At 41.4% G+C, this 18,108-nt stretch overlaps 1 protein-coding gene and 1 long non-coding RNA gene across 4 annotated transcripts in view; one reads left to right on the top strand and one right to left on the bottom strand.

Annotated features, from left to right (window-relative positions):
- Positions 1 to 8,223, bottom strand: part of SATB1 (SATB homeobox 1) — a 93,280-nt gene extending 85,057 nt beyond the window's left edge. For all 3 annotated transcript variants that reach the window (XM_071735540.1, XM_071735542.1, XM_071735545.1), the window contains exon 1: positions 8,080 to 8,223. The gene's annotated coding sequence lies outside the window, so the exon portion shown is untranslated. The remainder of the gene's footprint in view (positions 1 to 8,079) is intronic.
- Positions 8,224 to 8,313: 90 nt separating this feature from the next.
- LOC139792355 (uncharacterized) lies at positions 8,314 to 14,360 on the top strand. The gene is made up of 2 exons (XR_011724225.1): positions 8,314 to 8,402; positions 9,359 to 14,360. It is a non-coding gene; the product is annotated as an uncharacterized lncRNA (long non-coding RNA).
- Positions 14,361 to 18,108: the final 3,748 nt, after the last annotated feature.

The following is an 18,108-nucleotide window of genomic DNA, read 5'->3' as shown; positions in this document are numbered from 1 at the left end:
GATGTAGTTCTCCCAGTAGAACCAATTGAGTGACCAAAAAGCAGAGAAGGTATGACTACTTTGTGTCCTCGTAGACCACTAGCCAATTAAGTGACTTAATGTTCTTCAATTCCTTTAATTTTGAAAAGAAGGGCAGTGGTTAGGTAACCCAGCAATATAGAGCCATTAAAAAAAAAAATAAAGCAAGCCAGTAGTAATACAATAATCAGTGACCATCAGGGCCCGGAAAAATGAGTTTGCTCTCACTGGCACTAAGGAGCATCACATGATTATTTAATTACAGCTCTAATTTTTGTCTCGTGGATGGCAACATATCAACAATTAATAGGGCAAATAGAGGAGAATGCATTTTTAAAGGGACAGAACCTCTGTGAAATACTGTTTGGAAATGCAATTTGTCAGGCAGTATGATGCTTCTTAAGGTATATCTGCGATCATGCCACACTTAGAAAAAAATTATACTGGTTCAATGCTCTTGGTATCTATAAAACTCTTCCAGAATACTTAGGAAATAATAACTATACCTTTGAGTATTGTAATTGTAATTTTAAGTGGCAATGCAGAAGACAGTTTCTCATAGGACATGCAGTCCCTACAATGACAGTAGTGGAATCACAAGTTTCAGATATAGAAATGTTATTATAAAATTATTTATATTAAAAAGATTATAACAAAAGTCTTCAGGAATGGCCAAAAGGATTCTGGTATCTACTGAGTCAACAGAGGGAAAAAAAAAAAAAAAAAAAAAAAAGAAAGAAAAAGAAAGTAGTCGATAAAATACAGTCAATGGGAGAGAGATTGATTTCGATTTATTGATTTTTCTGTGAGATTTTCTTACAAAGCATTCCAAAATTAGGGGCTCAACACCAATATTGTACCATTCCTGCACAATGCTTGTAGTTAAGAAGCAAAAAAGAAAACCTGAAAGAGGACATACATGTGATCAACTGAAAAGCTCTACTCCAGAAGGGTTGGATGCAGTTCCCTTTGTGCCTCATCCTGCAGTGACTGCAGCGCAAAACACAGGGAACTGGGGGAAGTTCAGTGTGTGGAGGAGCACCTTTCACAAGCTGCACTAATATAGGAACCTGCAGATTCTCATAAGAAAAACTCTCATTTTATGTACCTAGTCTTTCCTGAAAACATACCCACTTTTCCACAACCCTGTGAGGACCAAGTAGCAAATCCCATAAATGTACACTATCCACAATGCGTTTCAGAAAACATTCAATATCTGACATAGGAAAGGCAGGCTCTGCATTTCCTCTAAACCTTAAGCTGTATATATGAAAAGCCTACAAAAGTAGTCTTAGATTTTTTAAATCTTGCTTCTCAGTATACAACTTAATTATGCTTTTCTGTTCGGTGTTCTAAAATCTATCCTTTCAACATGCAAAGAAACACTGAGTTTCAGTCCTTGCACAGAAAAACCAACTTGTGAGCAACAGTTCAAGAATTATCGCAAAAATAAGTGTAACTGCAGAAGAAATACTATTGCAATATATGTCCTGTTCCTCCTGATAATTATGTAAAATTAAGCTGTTCTCATTGAGGAGATGAACATTTGGGATCCGAGATCTTAATCTATAATCTTAAAAAGAAAGTTGACATGCAAGAGCTTGTATGTAAAAGTATATATCATTCTTTTTATGCACTGGTTACTATACAGATAGCATGTCTCACAAAGACTGTAATTAAATGTCTAGTGCAGAAGTAACACTAAAAAGCATACAGAATATTATTATATTATAGAAGCTAAAGCAGTGATTTTTAAAGTTTTAAGATGCCTTTAATTATTCTTGATACTTCTTACATTTATTGAGGAAGCCCGCCTATGATGAAAATCATTAATGATTTTAAATCTTTCTAATATGGCTTTCTGTTAAAATATTAATTTAATATTTGATTATAAAGATTTTAAAACTGCAATTTTTCTCCCCTGCGTTTTTTACCTCTGGTCCTTCTGTGAGTTTGCATGCACGCACACTCTCTCACACTGTCTCAGCCTCCTCTCTTTCTGGCTTTTATTTAATGTACTAGAATTGAGAATACAGGGCGTGTATGATATTTAGAATTTTTCTCTTGCTCATTGCAAATGTTTTTAATTACCTGGTTGTTATAAGGAGACATATATTCTAAGTGCAGTTACTGAAAAGGAAATACTTTTGTCATACCTTTGCATGTGGGTTTGAGTTCAATTGAGTGCAATTCCTTGCTGTACAGTGTTTTCCATTCTAGGACTGCCTTACAAATGTAAAGAATTAATTAATCTTTCGGCGTTCCACAAAACATATATATTACAAATTTTATAGTTGGGTAAACAAACCAGGGGCATATGAAGGCCGCATTTGTAGAAGGACTGTGTGCTGCAGCTTCCCTTTCTTTCATATGAAGTTGCAAGTGCTGAGCATTTTCAATATCAAGCTTATGGAATTAATGACTGCAAACATGGCATGATCAGTTATTTACCCAAGATCACATATTTCTGTCAGGGTTGAAACCAGAACCAGGACTCCAGACACCAGTAAAGATTATGAGACAATCCTCCAGGTATATATGATCCGAGTGCATCACCACTTCTAGCAAGCAGCGTGTGGAACGACACACAAATGATTGCTGCTGGCCAAATAATATGATCCTGTCAGGGCAGGATCCTGGGAAGATGGGATGCACTCGAGGTTTAAAGCACCTCCCTCATCTCCTCAGGTCATATCATGTCATAATGTGCCAAGGGAAAGAGATAGAGGAGATTGTGCTGGGACTTATGCAAGGCCAACACAGCTGAAAGTCATGGCCCATCCTGATGTTCTGCACACAGGTGCAGCTGGGGTGACTGAGGTCCATCTGCACACCAGCAGACTCTCCTGCCCCTCTAACCTGTAGCTCACAACAGAAAAGCAGGAGGTGGCGAGAGCAATCTCTTGTGCACCCACAGCTGTGGAGATGTTTCCAGTGATGCTTTACAACAGCTCGGAGAGAGAAGCGAGCCTTCCACTCCAGGGAAAGGCAGCCCTCTCACAGCCTGTCCTCATCCCATGCACAAATGCACACCATCTCACGGGAAAATTGATCTCTAAAGAGATCGATGCATATTGGTATTCTAAATAAACAGCTCAAAGGTGACCTTCTAAGTCTTAGTGCCCTCCTCAGCCTGTCTGAACACCTTTAACATCTATCCCCTACTGAAACTATGAAAAGTAAGGTCTACCAACCTCTGCTGTGATACACCAATGTGCATGGGAGGAAAGTCAGGCCCAGCGAGTTTAGAAGGAGATATTTACAATTCAGACAGTGCCTGAGGAATTTTACTATGTGCTACTACTGTATTCTACTATTACTATGCCATTCCTACCAAACTGCACCAGCTTTCACAGATTGAGGGTAGATTACAGCTGGTACACGGCATGAGCATGCGACCAGAGCATGTGAATAAGATCAGTACTGATGTGTCTTTAAATTTATCTCCATCAAGTTTTATACTTCCTGCAAGCAATGCAGTGCAGAAACCATTAGAAAGCTGACATTTGCAAAGCAACAAAATGGGTATCAATTAAGTAATGAAGTGCTGGTGATAACTGTGCTAAACTTAGATGCCACAGGATGGCAAATGTTGGAAAACACCTACATTTTAGACAGCAACATTACAGTACATCCTTTTTGAAGTAACAGTTACAAATTGTGGTCAGGGCTGTTGAGAGTTCACACTGCCTCTCACATGGGAACTGAAATATAAGCTCACTTATTGTTAAATGTAAAATATTCAGAATTTGAAGGAAAAACAGGCCTTTCAAATAGAGGTTATTGATGGAATTCTCTGACGGGTTATGCTGACTGCAGTTATCTTCAGTTCAGATGTTACCTACTTGGACACACTCGTCCAGGATTAAAAGTAACATCAACAGGGTTTTCTGACACGGATTTCATAAAGATGCAAAATTTCAGTATAACAAGCAATGCAAACTGTAGGTTACTCTTTAACCATCAAACTGTTTTACTTTTTCTTTTTTTTTTTTTCTTTTTTTTTTTTTTTTTTTAGAATCAGTAGCAACTTTGTGACAACTAAAGTTTAAAAAATGCACTTGATTGCATAGTGACAGATTTGCAGAACATTTTTCATCACACACACATATGTGCTTTCAGTTATTAATAAAATGCTTCTGCCCTTAATCTGCCGTTGCCTGAATATACAATTTCAGAGACTTGGATAGACAAATACTGTTAAGGAATTCTGTTTTCCTTGTTTGAAATGCAATTCAAAAACACGAAGTAAAACCAAATTCTATGTCTTTAAAACTGGCTTCTGCATACTACAGAACGGAATACCGGATCACTTTTGTATTAAGTTCCTCTTGGAGTGGAATGATAACAAAACTTTCTTTTCTTCCTCACCGCCCTTTCCTTTTTTTCCTCCTTTTTAACAAGTAAGAGCCAGCTGCCCTGGATAACACCACAGGTAGATATTAAAATGGAGACAGCCATTATTTAGTGGCGACAGGAATATAAATACATGCACTAACCTATAAACTGGTGTTTACTTCAGGAAAGTAAGTCATATTTTCCCTCTGATTGCCGTGCTGTCAGTTTAATGCAGCGTAAATAAACAGTAGGTGCATGATAGCTTTAAGTAGAAAGTGTTCATTCCACAAGAGGAGCAGATTACTGAAGCCTGATGCCTATAATGGCAAAAGCAGAACTTCCATTTTACCTGAAAATATAGCCTCCCGTGCTAAGAGACTTGTGTATTTTCTATTAAATTAATTTGTCAGAATTCTATGAAAAATACTGCCTACTCAAAGAACTTTACCAAAACCATTCATTTTTGCAGCCCTCAACTTGAACCATTTGAAAAAACAAAAGCCAATCTCTCCCCTGTAATTTCATCATCCCATTGCTCTAAATGAAAGCTTTATATAATCAACCTAATATAACAGAAAATAAAATGATATATAGAATTGCCTATACTTTGAGTTATTTTGTTCTTATAAATATATTCCCTGACTGAAAGTAAAAAAAATTCCCCTTTGGAAAAAGCAATGATTTCTGAGAAGATTTTATATACACTCTACATCTATTAACATAAATTATAAGAACAGAAAATGTTCCAGATGTGTTTAAACTGTTGTAGAAGGAAAGTTTGTGGCTTCACTGGATATATATTAAATATATCTAGAGAGAGCAGTGGCAGTTGTGTACAAGAAGGCAATAAAATGCTCCAGCAGTATCTATGTCAAAATAGCATAGTTCCTAGAAATATGAATAAAACATTTCAGAAGTCATATTTCTTCCAGTTCTAATTCAGAAATCTACTTTTAATATATTTTTTCTATATGTTGCAAACTCTTTTATTAACAAAACAATCGCCTTGACTTTTATTTTTATTTCAGATACAGCTGGAAGCACTAAGAAGGACTTCAAATATATCTGACAATGCTAAGATAAAAAAAAATCAGTGGCAATATTTCAAAAAATGGACCAGCTAACACAATGAAAAGATTTGTTTTTTCCCAAGAACACCGAGCTTCTAAGTGGCAGTCACACACATTTAAACTGCTCTCTACCCCACACCTGAAACGTTCAATGAGTTAATGCTTATTCAGGACCTCCCTAGTCCAAGGAGTGTTTTTGCTGAAGGGGTGGATGTGCTTACCTTCCCTACAGGACTGACCTGGCGATGCCCATGGGGTGCTGGCAGGGCTGCAGACAGGGCTGGAGGCAGGCTTGGTGCTGCCTGTCCTGCCTTGGGAAGCAGAGCAACAGAGGGCAGGTGCTCCTCAGCTGACCCTGCTGGGCCTACTCTGCAGACCCAAAAGGTTCCCTGTTGCCGTGCAAACCTGGGCTCTCCTGGAAGAGCCTCTTTGCCTCTCATTCTGCCAAAGCAGCACGTCCCATTAGCAAGTTACAGACCGACTCTGTCTGCTTTGCAGTGCTTCCGCGGGGGGACACAGCAGCAGGTTAGGTTATTCCTAAAATAACAGGAGAGGAACAACTGCAAGAGCTACTTTCCTATTTAAAGTAATAAGAACAAAGAATATAAAAAGGAAGTGGCCAGTTTTTCAAAGTGTATGCACAAAAAGCATTCCATTTAAATATTTTTTGTTCCAGTAAACTCTTTTGCATACAAAGGACTTATTTATTACATATTTGAACTTGTGGGAAAAAGGGAAGGAATGCACTGATTCCTGAAATAACTCTCCAGTCTTTTTGGAGACTTCACTCTTCTATGCTCTTGTTCTGCTCACAACAGTTTTATTCCAGAGGAATTCCTTGGAGTCAGTTGTTTCTTTTCCACTAGTTGTTTGTATTCAAGAGTGGGCACACATAGCATACTAGCCAGTGATTTTAATTTCTCTTCTATTGTCTTATTATGTGTGTGTGCGATCTGTTTAGACGCACGCTTGAGTGTGAACGCGTTACATTTTCTGCCAACTTGTTACCTGCTCTACACTACTACACATTTCTTTGCTAACCATTGCTTCAACTTGAAAAGCAAGGTAATACCAATCACAGTCTCAACCAGAAAATTAATTAGAAAATGAGTGTATGTATAAATGTGTTAAAGAGCATATTGGAACACGGGACTCAAAAGAGCACTCTAAAATTCTACAAATAGTGCTGCAGATTAATTAGAAGATACAAATTGCAGAGAACATCTTACATTCATGCCTTTACACTCTAGGCTTACTGTTTCAAGTTGTTTTTTGAATAGTGCGCCTGATTTGACACATTTCTATCTGGTGATTGTGTTAAAAGCTTGAAGAGATAATGAAATATCCAAGCACTTCTTGTGCTAACTACAGCTGAAATTTTACACTTATTGTAACCTTTCCTAACAATGTGAGAAAAACAGAGTAAATATATTAAATTTGTTTCACAACAGATGCTTAGGTTGTTAATATTTAAGATGCCTATTCATGCTATTCCTGTCTGCACATTTGTCAAAAATGTAAGCTTGAATGCTAATGTTTGCCAGCAAATTACAGCAGACAAATATTCGAATGCACTGTATCAAAATAATATAAAGTAGAAACAAGGGACTGCTGCTAACTCCCACCCAAGTAGCACAGACCAGAACGAGAGGCCACTACCAGGTCAAACGCCCTGGACACCCTACATCCGAATTTGTGAATTATTTTCACAGAAACCTTGCACTCAGCTGGACTGACCAAAACCAGCGGAGAGCTTCCACCAGTTCAAACTCATTTCAGCTTAGGAACTGGTGCAAAGTATTTCATCAAACTTGAATTTTAGCGAAGTTTTTCTCTCGCAGAGAAGCCTGGAGACCGGCAGAGGGAAACTCCGGACCGGGCAGGTGCCTGTCAGGAGCGCTCTCCCCGGGCAGCGAGCGGACAAAAGGGAGAAGGTTTGAGCGAAACCTCGGGTGGCGGGTTTGGAGACGGAGCGGAAAAATCAGAAAATAAAATACCGGAGCACAGAAGCGAGTTCCTGGCACTGCTCCCCGTGACAGCGGCAGCGCCGGTGTGTGCGGCGGTCGGTCGGTCGGCCGGGAGGGGGGTGAGGGGTAGACGTGCCACCCACCTCCACGGGCGCGCCCCCGGCTCCCCACGGCCTCCCGCGCAACCCCCGCGCCCCTCGGAGGCACCACCCCACGACTCCCCCCCATACCACCACCGTCCCGCTCCCCCCCACGCCCGCCCCGACCCGCCGTCGGGGGTGCCGCCGCCCCCTCCCTCACCCAGCGCCCGCCGCTGCCGGGAGGCGCGCAGGGCCGGGGAAGAAGTTTGCCAAACTTTCAGGCTTTTTTTTTTTTGCTTTTCCCTCTGCCTTCCCCCCGCCCCACACTTCGCTCCCTCTGTGTCGGCAGCGGGAGAGGCGACGGCAAGCAGGGGAGCGGAGCAGGGCCGGCTCCCGGCAGCGGCGCGATGGCAGGTGTGTGTGTGTCTGCCCGTGCCGGCCGGGAGGCTCCGGCAGCGGCAGCCACAAGCGGAGCCCTCCCTCCCCGTGTCTCTCCCCGTCCGCCGACCTTGCTAAATCACGGCGGGTGCCCTCGTCCTCCCACCCCGTCTCCCCCCGTCCCCCCCTTCCCCGAGGAGCGACGCCGAAGGAGCGGGACCGACTCACTCATGGGAGCGCGGCGGGCGAGGCCGGCGACACCTCCGGCTTCCGAGGCGCCGGCGAAGTTAATTGCACTGAAGTTCAAGTTGTCTTTTCACCCATCAGGAGTGGGCGTTTAAAGGAAGGAGAGCGAGGAGGAGGAGGGGGAGGGGGGGGGAGAGTCTTTCTCGCTCTCGCTCGCTGGCTCGCTCTCGCACACACACACACACACGCACACACACGCACACACACGCACACACGCACACACACACACGCACCCGCCTGCTCGGCTCCGCTCCCGAGCTGCCTCAGCAAGGAGGAGCCCGGACGGAAAGCACTAGGGCAGCAAGGTACCGGCGTGGGGCAGCCCTGCCTCTGTGTGTGTCTCTGTGTGCGTGTATCATCTGTGTGTTACTGCGTGTCTCCCCCCACCCCCCCAACCTCGTACGGCCCCTTCGGGCGGGGAGGTGCGCGCTGCCCCCAGGGAGGGGGCGGCGGGGCCGTCGGGGCAGTGCGGCGGCGGGAGGTGGCTGCAGGGGGGGGGGGGATGGGGAGGCTGGGTGCCCTGCACCTCCGCCCGCTCCGCGCTTGCTGCCTCCTGACTGCGCGGCGGCGAGGGGCTGCGGGGGTGCGGGTGAACCGAGCGGCGGCTGGAGCGCGGCGACTGCGTGTGCGTGTCTCTGTGTCTGTGTGTGTGTATGCGCGGCGTCGCCACCTCCCTACCCGCTCCCAGCCCCTCGTGGCCGTGGGGCTGACCTGGTGGCAGTGCCAGGGGATGGCAGGATGTGTGTCCATCCCTGCCTCTCTGACAGAGGGGATAGAACTACCCTCCGCCCCCGCGTTGCATTCCCCGGGCACCGAGCCCCCCGTCTTCCCCGCTTTCTCTTTCCTTCCATCCTTCCTCCGCTCCTTTATTTCCACACCTGCCCCAGCGCCCCATGCCCACCCCCCGTCGCGGCTCCCCGCTTCCCTCCGGCGTCCCCGTTCGTGCAGGCAGCTCCCCACGGCCACCAGAGGATTTAAAGCAGTCGAGGCAGCAGCTCCGCGGTCGCGCTGCCGGCCTCCGCGGGACAGGGATGCCCGGGGTGAGAGCAGGCATCCCCCGGGTGCCACCGCCCGCCCCCCGCCACCGCCTGGTGACCCCCCCTCCTTCGGGGCCGGGTCTCGCCGCGCAGAAGCCCCGGGTTCGCTCGCCTGATGTTTCACCTGGCACCATGTGCTCCTCGGTAACGCAGTTTGAGAATTGCCTTTATTCGTGTAACTTCTCCTTAGGGAGGGACTTGTTCTCTTTTCTTTTGTTTTTAAGACCTTCTTTCCCATCTTCGGTGATGGCAAGATTTGGAAGTGGAGCTCCTGCAGAGTGAACCTGGCAGTGAGTGCAGGTTTCCTTGAAAGCTGGGGCTGTTTCTCATTCCCTAGGAGGCTGAGAAGAGAGGGGACCCTGGATGTCAGCCCAATCTCCGGTTTTTATTTGTCTTGACTTAGAGGCAGATTTACTCTTTCAGCTCTAGGAACTGACAGGTATAATTTCTGTAGGCACCTTGGCATGTCTCAGAAACAAGATCAAGACCATAAAGTGTATACGTCAATGCTTTTGCTACTTAACTGGTGGTACGCCCTTCTATTAATTGCTATTAGAAAGTGCAGCCTTGTAGCACAGTTATTGAATAATCATTAATCTGTGGAGAATGCACAAGCCCAAAGGTTAATAATAGGAATAACAATTAATAAAACTGACCTTGCCAGTGGGGAGAATATTTTTGTCATAGTTATTAAAAGGCACTCCTGTATATACTGTGTACAGTGGTGTAAATTTGGACCCAATATGTTGAGTACCAAATAACTGCAGCACCCAGAATTAATCTACCCCATTATCTCGCCTCTGACTTTTTCCCCCTTTAAAATGTATCATCCACTACTCTCTCGTTTTAAATAGAAATGCTAAGTCTTTAATCAATTCTGACATTTCCACTAGAAAATAACATCTAACTCTCTTACACAGATAAAAATTTATTTGCCTGCAGCTGATTTGCTGTAGTGCTTTGGACCTATTCATTTCTCAGAGAGGACTTAGCTTTTTATGATCTTTAGGTACCACAGGGTAATAAATACAAAGTCAGTACTAAGAGGGCATTCTCACTTCTACCAGTCCAGCTCTCCACTCCCTAGAGCTGCTTCCCCACACAGCTACTCAGACTGACTGGCTGACTGATGAGCATTCTTCTATTGTCAGAGATCCACCTCCTTTATTTGTATCACACTCTTCTGACTGGCTGGTCAGTGAAGCCTAATAATAATCATGTTTCATGTCTCAAAAAATCTAATAATTGAGTTAGTCATTCTTATAAATTGCAGCTAAGCTATTTGGGTTAGTCGTGTTATCCCCACTTTAAAGGCAGGGAAACTGAAACAGGAAAATTAACACATCTGCCTGAGGCCATGCGTGGATGGAAGAGTAGATCCGGGACTGGAAGCGAATTTAGACCAAGCTCTCTCTTAAAGATCCTCAAGTGCACTATAGAAAACACTTCTTTAAAACAGAACATAAACCTTTTTTTTCATCAATTTTGTTTATTATTCAAAATACACACCCCCTTTTTTGGTTTGTTTTGGGGTTTTTTTTGTTTGGTTTTTTGTTTGTTTGTTTGTTTTTTGGGTTCCATTTCTTTTTCTTAATTCAAGATTTATCCACCTCTTTAAAAAGTGGTGGTATCATTGAGCTACATAGGGGAATTTGCTTTGGAAATGAGAAACCTATAATATGAGATTGTGAGCAGTAATGGGAACAGAATTGTTCATTGTTGGGTTACTGTAAACAATATGCAGTGGATGTTACAGTGTAGTTACAGGCCAACAAAATACTATGAGAAATTCAGCAATATTATAGATTAGGTGCTACTGCCTATCTGGTGTGAATTGCTTTTCACCATAATGCTCCTTCAGTGCTTTCAATACCAAAATATTTATCACGGGCCTAACACCTGAAAAACATACAGGACAACCATTTACTGTCCTGAGGAGTTATGGTTTATATCATTAGGCAGTGAGTTTTACCAAGTTGTGTTATTCGTGTCAGTGAAGCAAGATGTATATTGCTTGCCCTTTAGCTGTGGCATGTCATCAAAGCTGTGTTATGGTGTGACTGAGCACAGATGGCATGCCTAAAAAACAGGTGTACAATATAACTTTCCTATTACTTACACGTAGATATTTCCTCTTCCTCAATGTCCACCCCCAGATGTTTGCTTGCCCAACCTTCTTCAGGAGCTATAGAAAGTCCTGCTCATCCTGTTCATCTCTGATAGCTGGAATTGTACAGTCAAAACTCTATACAGAATGAGTGTTCACATATATTTTTATGTATTTATGCTGACAGCTCCATTCTGAGCTTTTTTAGAGTTCTGATTTGAGGGAAGTGGGTGCAGATCTCACTCAAATAATCATTCTCCAATACCATTAGCATTATCTGCCAAAAATGAAAGTGGCATATGAATCACAATAAGCCAGTCATGAATTTGTGGATTTAGAGCCTGCCAAGGAACACCAGAAATTCACATGATTCCAAAGTCCCATGAGTTTTAGGGGATTTGAACAATCTGTAAAAAGTACATTTATCCAAAGACCACTTTATTGATGGCCCATCCTATAAGGACAACATACATAACAGATTTAAGGACAATATTAACTGATATATTTCTGTGCAAATCTTTCTGTTTCAAGGGAGGTAGTGAAAATGGTGAATCTTCTGAGACTGCATCAGAGGCTCTTTTGAGGTGCCCCTCATTGAAGTGCTATTGTGACATAATGATGTGGAAATAGCTTTTGTGTGAGAAGAGCTATCAGATCCTCTGGGAAATATCACAGATACTTTCCAGTTCCTTTCAGACATGTAAATATCCTTATGTTTAGACATAAGTAGAAAGGGGTGGGGAGTGAAGTAGACCCAGGAGTGGAGTGAGGGTAAAATCATTCACATATATCTGGTAACCAAATAAATATATATTCTTGGGGTGCTTTTTTGCTTTTCTTTTTGTATGGGATTTTAACTGAGGCTTATAATGAAATGTTCAACATTAAGAAGAAACACTGCATGAATGTGTACACACTTCAGAATTATGTTTACCTATGGCTGATAGAGAAGGTCATCTTCTGCCTGCAATTACAGATGATCAACGGAACCCTCAGTAATGCTCAGGTACTGATGTTGGTCCCAAGCAATACTTTACAAAGTATGTTTTTTTCCAGCTTGTAATATGTATTTCTTATATATGCACACACATAATGCCATAGCAGCAAAAAACTACATGCCACCTAGCACTTCTTATGATGTCTTGCTTTCTTCATGTTTTTTTTTTAAGTTAGGCACATCAGAAAGTGAAAATAACATTTGAGCCTTTTTTTTCCCCACTTCACATACAAAACCAGCAGCCTGAGTTTTGTAACTTGTTCATACATTAGTAGTTGTGAATACACAGCAAAAACCTTGTTCATTGGCATGGTCTACACTTAGCTGTCTCAGCAGCTTGATGAAATGCTAGGACTTGGTTTGAGTAACCATGTTCCAACTGGTACTGGGATCACCTGTTGCAGATGAAAAGTGAACAAATACAAACATGTGGCCTTCTGTGAATATTTTAAATGTAAGTGGCCATTATCAACTGTACTATAACCTTGTCTGGTGTTTCATCTTGCTAGTGGCTCAGTAAAAGACACTCAGATGACTTTCAGTTCATTTCTGCACTCTTAATTTTTATTCTCTTTGCTGAGACTTGGTTAGTTAGACACCAGTCTCCTGAGCTGAGGTCTGTGCTGCCTTACTACCTGAATGAACTGATTTAACTACCTGAATGTCTCTTCCAAAAATTTGTTCATTGAAATAGGCATTGTGCCAATAGTAACAAATTCATTTGTCTGTCTCCAGACTGGCTTAAGTTTCCTCCAGTCATTCACTGAAGGTTCATGGTTCCAGGCCCTGACACCCAGTACCTCAGTTCATGCAGCTTCTCTCCAAGATGCTAATTACTTCCTGCTCCATATCTGTGTTACAGGAGGTTTTTTTTTTATTATCTGAAAAAAAAAAAAAATTGGATCCTGCAGGTTTACTCCTCAACCTTCTTGTTTGTGGAAGGGAAGATCAAGTTGTTGCAGATGTATCAGTGACATCAAAATCCCTTCTGTGTTGCCTGACTGCCTTCTTCATCTTCTGTCAATATGAAATTTTCATTTTTGAAAGCACTGAAGGAGTTGTATTAATGTTTATATGAACCACTTTTCCTTCACAATGTCTGTTCTTTTCTCTTTCTCCTTGGTGTCTGGTTCTTCTTGGCTGCTTTTAAAAATTCTGTTGCCTCTAGTGAAGGACTGCCAGATTAAACCAGTGAAGAGAAACCAGGTGACTGTCTACTTCTACGAACATAGGTTGTGTATAATAAATTCAAGTTTTACATCTATGCAAATTAAATCATATGATTCTGACTACATGCATTTTTTATCAAATATGGCATATATTTCACAAATTACATTTAACTTACAGTCATGTTGCTATTCTGAATACCTAACTAGGAGTTACAAGGTGTGCCACTAGATCTTAGAAAATAGGTTTATGAACACACAAAAAACAAGAGAAAATAATCTTTTTTCCCCCTTCTATTCCCAGTAGCTCAGTAAAAGGACTTTTCTTGCTCTAGGTGATACAGGGGCCTTGAGCAACCCAATCTACTGGGAGGTTTCCCTGCCCATGCAGGGGGATTGGAACTAGATGATCTTTAAGGTCCCTTCCAACCCAAGTCATTCTATGATAAACACCCCACCACTGAGCTGTTTAGAGACACAAGAGCATCCTGTTATTAGAAATGTAGAGATTTTTGAAAGGCCTAAGCAGAACATGCCCAGAATAAGGAAGTTTTAAAGCAATGTGTCTTTGGTCCAGAGTTTTCCTCATCTAGTTAGTAAAGTCTTCCTTTAATGTTTCTGCCATGCAATTGAAGACATCAGAAAGAATATCAAAATAAGCATTTTATTTCCACAAAATATTTCACCTCAGGAATATTGTGACATGAAAATGGGATTTAGTGTGATTCTTCCTTTGGGGTTTGTTTACAGACAGAGCAGTATTAGTGTAAAGTCCTGAGCCTTGCAATATGACTCCCAACCATAGGTGCACCATACCTTGAATAATCAATCTGTCATCTGAGCTATGACAAGGATTATGCTGTGAAAGTAACAACTCAATGCTTTTGGTGTTCACTGTCCTTAGCAACTGCTGCTGTTTTTTTCATAAATAAAAAATATATTTTGGTGAGAACAAAGATGTCTCTGTCAATACTTGTGTTTTGGTCGGTAAGAGGATCTGGATGGTGTGAAATGTAGGAGTTAGGTGGAATTTAAACATAGGAACAAACAGGTGTGATTCAGAAAACATCTGCTAAGCAGTTGCTCAGTCTCCTAAACCTCAAAGCACTATATTTGTCTCTCATGATTCTTACCTTGGTGTTAGTTTATTTTATCTGGGGCTCCTGAGTGGTCTTTTGGGCGTGCTCATGCCCAAGTCCTTTGGATGGACCCAGGACCAAAACATTTTCCCATCCAAGTGTCCTGGTCAACTTTACCTCTTGCCCCAGACTCCTAGGGCATGCCCCAGACTCCTTGGTACTTCTGACTTCTTGAGAAAATGCAGCAAGGTCACATACATAAGGATGTTGCTTACTCCAAAGGCTTTTTTTTTTTTTTTTTTTTCTTCCTTTCTTAGGAAGGTGTTTTCTATACTCCGCAACAATTTAACACAGGGAAGACAGAAATAATCCCAAGAAAACTCAGTGCATGCCCCAGCCCTGGGAATAATTTAATCATCAGATTATGATCTAAGGAATCTTGAATTTGTTTGTGCTCAAGGGCACTGTTTCAGCAGAAGGGTCGAGACTGCCTTTTCTATAATAACCATCAGCCTGATGGTCAGAGTTCTCCCTGGCGTGAGTGGAGTTGTGAATTGGGGCCTTTCAGGGCAGGAGAGATGAATCCCATGATTGCGTGAGTGCTCTAATCACAGAGTAGTTATATAGAGGGAGATGGGAAGCCAGCTTCTCCTCCAGCTATGTTTTAATAAAACATAAGTTTTGAAGGAAAGATCACAGGAACCTATTTTCATAAAAAGAATCAGGGTGTAGATACTGAGTGGTTGAAGGCATCTGTCAGACAGCTCTGTGTAGAGCCCTGTCTTTAGAGGTAACCCTCAGGTAAAGCCCTGGCTTTAGAGGGAGCCAGGATTTTAGATTTGGGACAAACCTCATTTTTTTCCCCAGTTGATTCCAGTTAGCTTGCTGAGATGAAGGTATGCTGTGCTGGATGCTTTCCAGGCCACCTGTGTGTCTCACCATGTACACCATGGGAAAGTCACACTTTCAAAACATGGTTCTGGGTGCCTGGAAGGGGACCATGGGCTGAAAAATTCTACATTGAAGCACCAAAGTTTTAGGAGCGCCACAATTCTTTATGGGATTAGTTCATAAGCCATATAAATTAGTAGCTGCTAATTCATAACGGTTAATTTCATATTAGCACCAATACTGCTAATCTGTATCTGCTGGTCCCTGTTCTCTCCATAGGCTTTCTGGTCCATTTTTATTTTCTACCACAAAGGACAGCATAGAAAACTCTTGGACTGCATATTACTTATAATGAAAATTCTCACTGTAAGTGTTTCCCATTAGAAGCTGTAATGGTTACCATGGCCAGACACTCATATTGGTTTGAGTCCTGTGGGATACAAGGTTAGAATTATATTTTTAAGGAATTTAAAAAAAATTAAAATGAAAGTACATTCTGAAATTTTGACCTTTTTTAGGAAAAGGATAATGAGATTCAAATATGCTTATTTCTTTTTTAATAATTTTATTTTACCTGTTGCAAAGTTCCAAAATCAGAGGACAATATATTCCTCCAGAAAACATGAACAACATGACAGCAGCAGAGATTTGCCCTGACACAGTGTCACTGACTGCTTCTGCCATATATAGGAAGTATGGGCACAGTTCAGACAGTCTGTCCCATGCATGCTTCCTTCCCCAAACCTGCTTGGTACAACTGAAGAGGAGGTTACAAAGCTGCCCTGGAACCCTTCCACTTGTGATCTGCATCCTGCAGTATGGAATATTCTAAATATCATGGGCTCTCCCTAGCTAACAAGCTGGTTATTCTGGCTATGCATGAAGATACAGATTTGGGTCTTAATTAGCATCTGTAGTTTAATCAAACCATTTATGATCCTGAGAAATCTGAACTGTAGACTTTCTGGTTTTTCTGATGACAGACAAATACCATAAACAAGAAGAAACTAAAATAATAGTTTAGTACCTAAAGCATTTGCCCCAGCTATGGCTGTGGTAACTTTTGTGGAAAACTGGGAGTTCTGAAGATACTATTTTTAAGTGCCTGATGAAGATTTTAAAGATAAAGATTTTAAAGATAAGAGACATGAGAATAGGCATCTCACAACAGTTTTTGGTGTTAAAGTGTAGATATCATTCTGTTCAATTTTACAGGGGCTAAATCTCCTGCAGTAATAATGCTGTAAGTATCAAGTTAGGCCCAGTTTTATTATAAAAGAAGTTGACCCAAAAGAGAAAATCTGGAATAAATTGCCTTGAAAGTGGATTGACCTGTTTAGTCTGGTGACCTAGTGAAACAGTGCAGGACTTTATAATCTTCAGTGCAGACAGGTCTGCATTGTTGAAGGAAGCAGGAAGTGTAAAGAGGGCTGTAATTGCATATTCTTTAATAAGAAATATAATTGTTGCTTTCTCCAAACAGATCTTAGACAGATTTTAATAGTGTGCATGCATTGAAAAGCCTCTGAAACACACCCTTCTACCCTAATTTGTTCATACACATTGATATATTCTCTAAATTTGCACCCTCTAAAAATACAGTCAATGTAGGGCATTTCTGATGTGTAGGGTTCCCTGCTCTTTTCTTTTTGATTAACTGTGATGTAGAGAAGTATAAAGGAGGAAGATTCAGTAAGATGAAAAAGGTCCAGCAGATGTGTTTCTTTTGATACTTTGAAGTTTCTGTCTTACAATAAGGGTTTATCATTACAATTACTACAGTGGTCAGTTTTTACTGCAATGTCAGAGCCACATCATCTTTTGCATTCATTGAAATAGTTCCAGTCATGCAGCATATTAAGAACAAACAAGCAAACAAAACCACACAAAAACCAACCAAACAAAAAAACCCACCAAAAAGAACCTCAAACTCCACAGTATAATATATTGTTTCAGAAAACTTTGAATTAGGACAGTGCATTTGTGAATTGGTATAATTTTCTTTGCTGAATTTGAAATGGTCTCACCTTGTGTTAAACTGGTATCAATATAAATCTTGGTCAATATGAAGAAAAGTGGTATTGTGCAAAGGCTATTGTAACTACTGAATATGAAGTTCAGCAAAAGCAGAAAAGTCATTCCCCTAACACAGTTTTATCTTTTGTGGCTGAAATTCACTTTTTCTTATTTCTTCATGTTCTGTACTCATTCTAGTCATTACAAAACAAATGGTCTTCTTAACTGGCCTTAGGTGTATGGCTTTCCCATGAACCATGGTAACTGAGGCTTGAGATTTATGAACAACTGTTTACTTTTCATTAAACTTCCTCACTTTCTAGATCTAAGCAAAATGATGCCATGTGTTGGAAATTAGTTCAGTAGTGACTGTCCTTCAGCAGCTATGAAAAATTCACATTGTTCTGCACTGCTGTGGACAGCTCTTTGGGACCACTGAGATCACATAAATATATATGAAATTATTTTTATTTCCAGTGAGTATTGTATTTTAAATGCCTTGAATTCTTCTTTCCGTGAAACATGAAGTTAGGAAAACATTAGGTCTTCAATTCAGGAGACTCAGGACTTAATTTTTTATAAATAAAGTTTATAATTATTATTATTATTAAGTTTGCAGAAAAGATAGACCATGGGTAGTGGATTTGTCACATTTTCCATGATGACCAGACTCTATATATAGCTTTAGAATATAAATACTCATCTGACAGAACTGTGA

The sequence above is a fragment of the Heliangelus exortis genome, chromosome 2 (genome assembly GCF_036169615.1).
Source record: "Heliangelus exortis chromosome 2, bHelExo1.hap1, whole genome shotgun sequence".
NCBI lineage: Eukaryota > Metazoa > Chordata > Aves > Apodiformes > Trochilidae > Heliangelus > Heliangelus exortis.
This window is presented reverse-complemented; position numbering and strand designations above follow the sequence as displayed.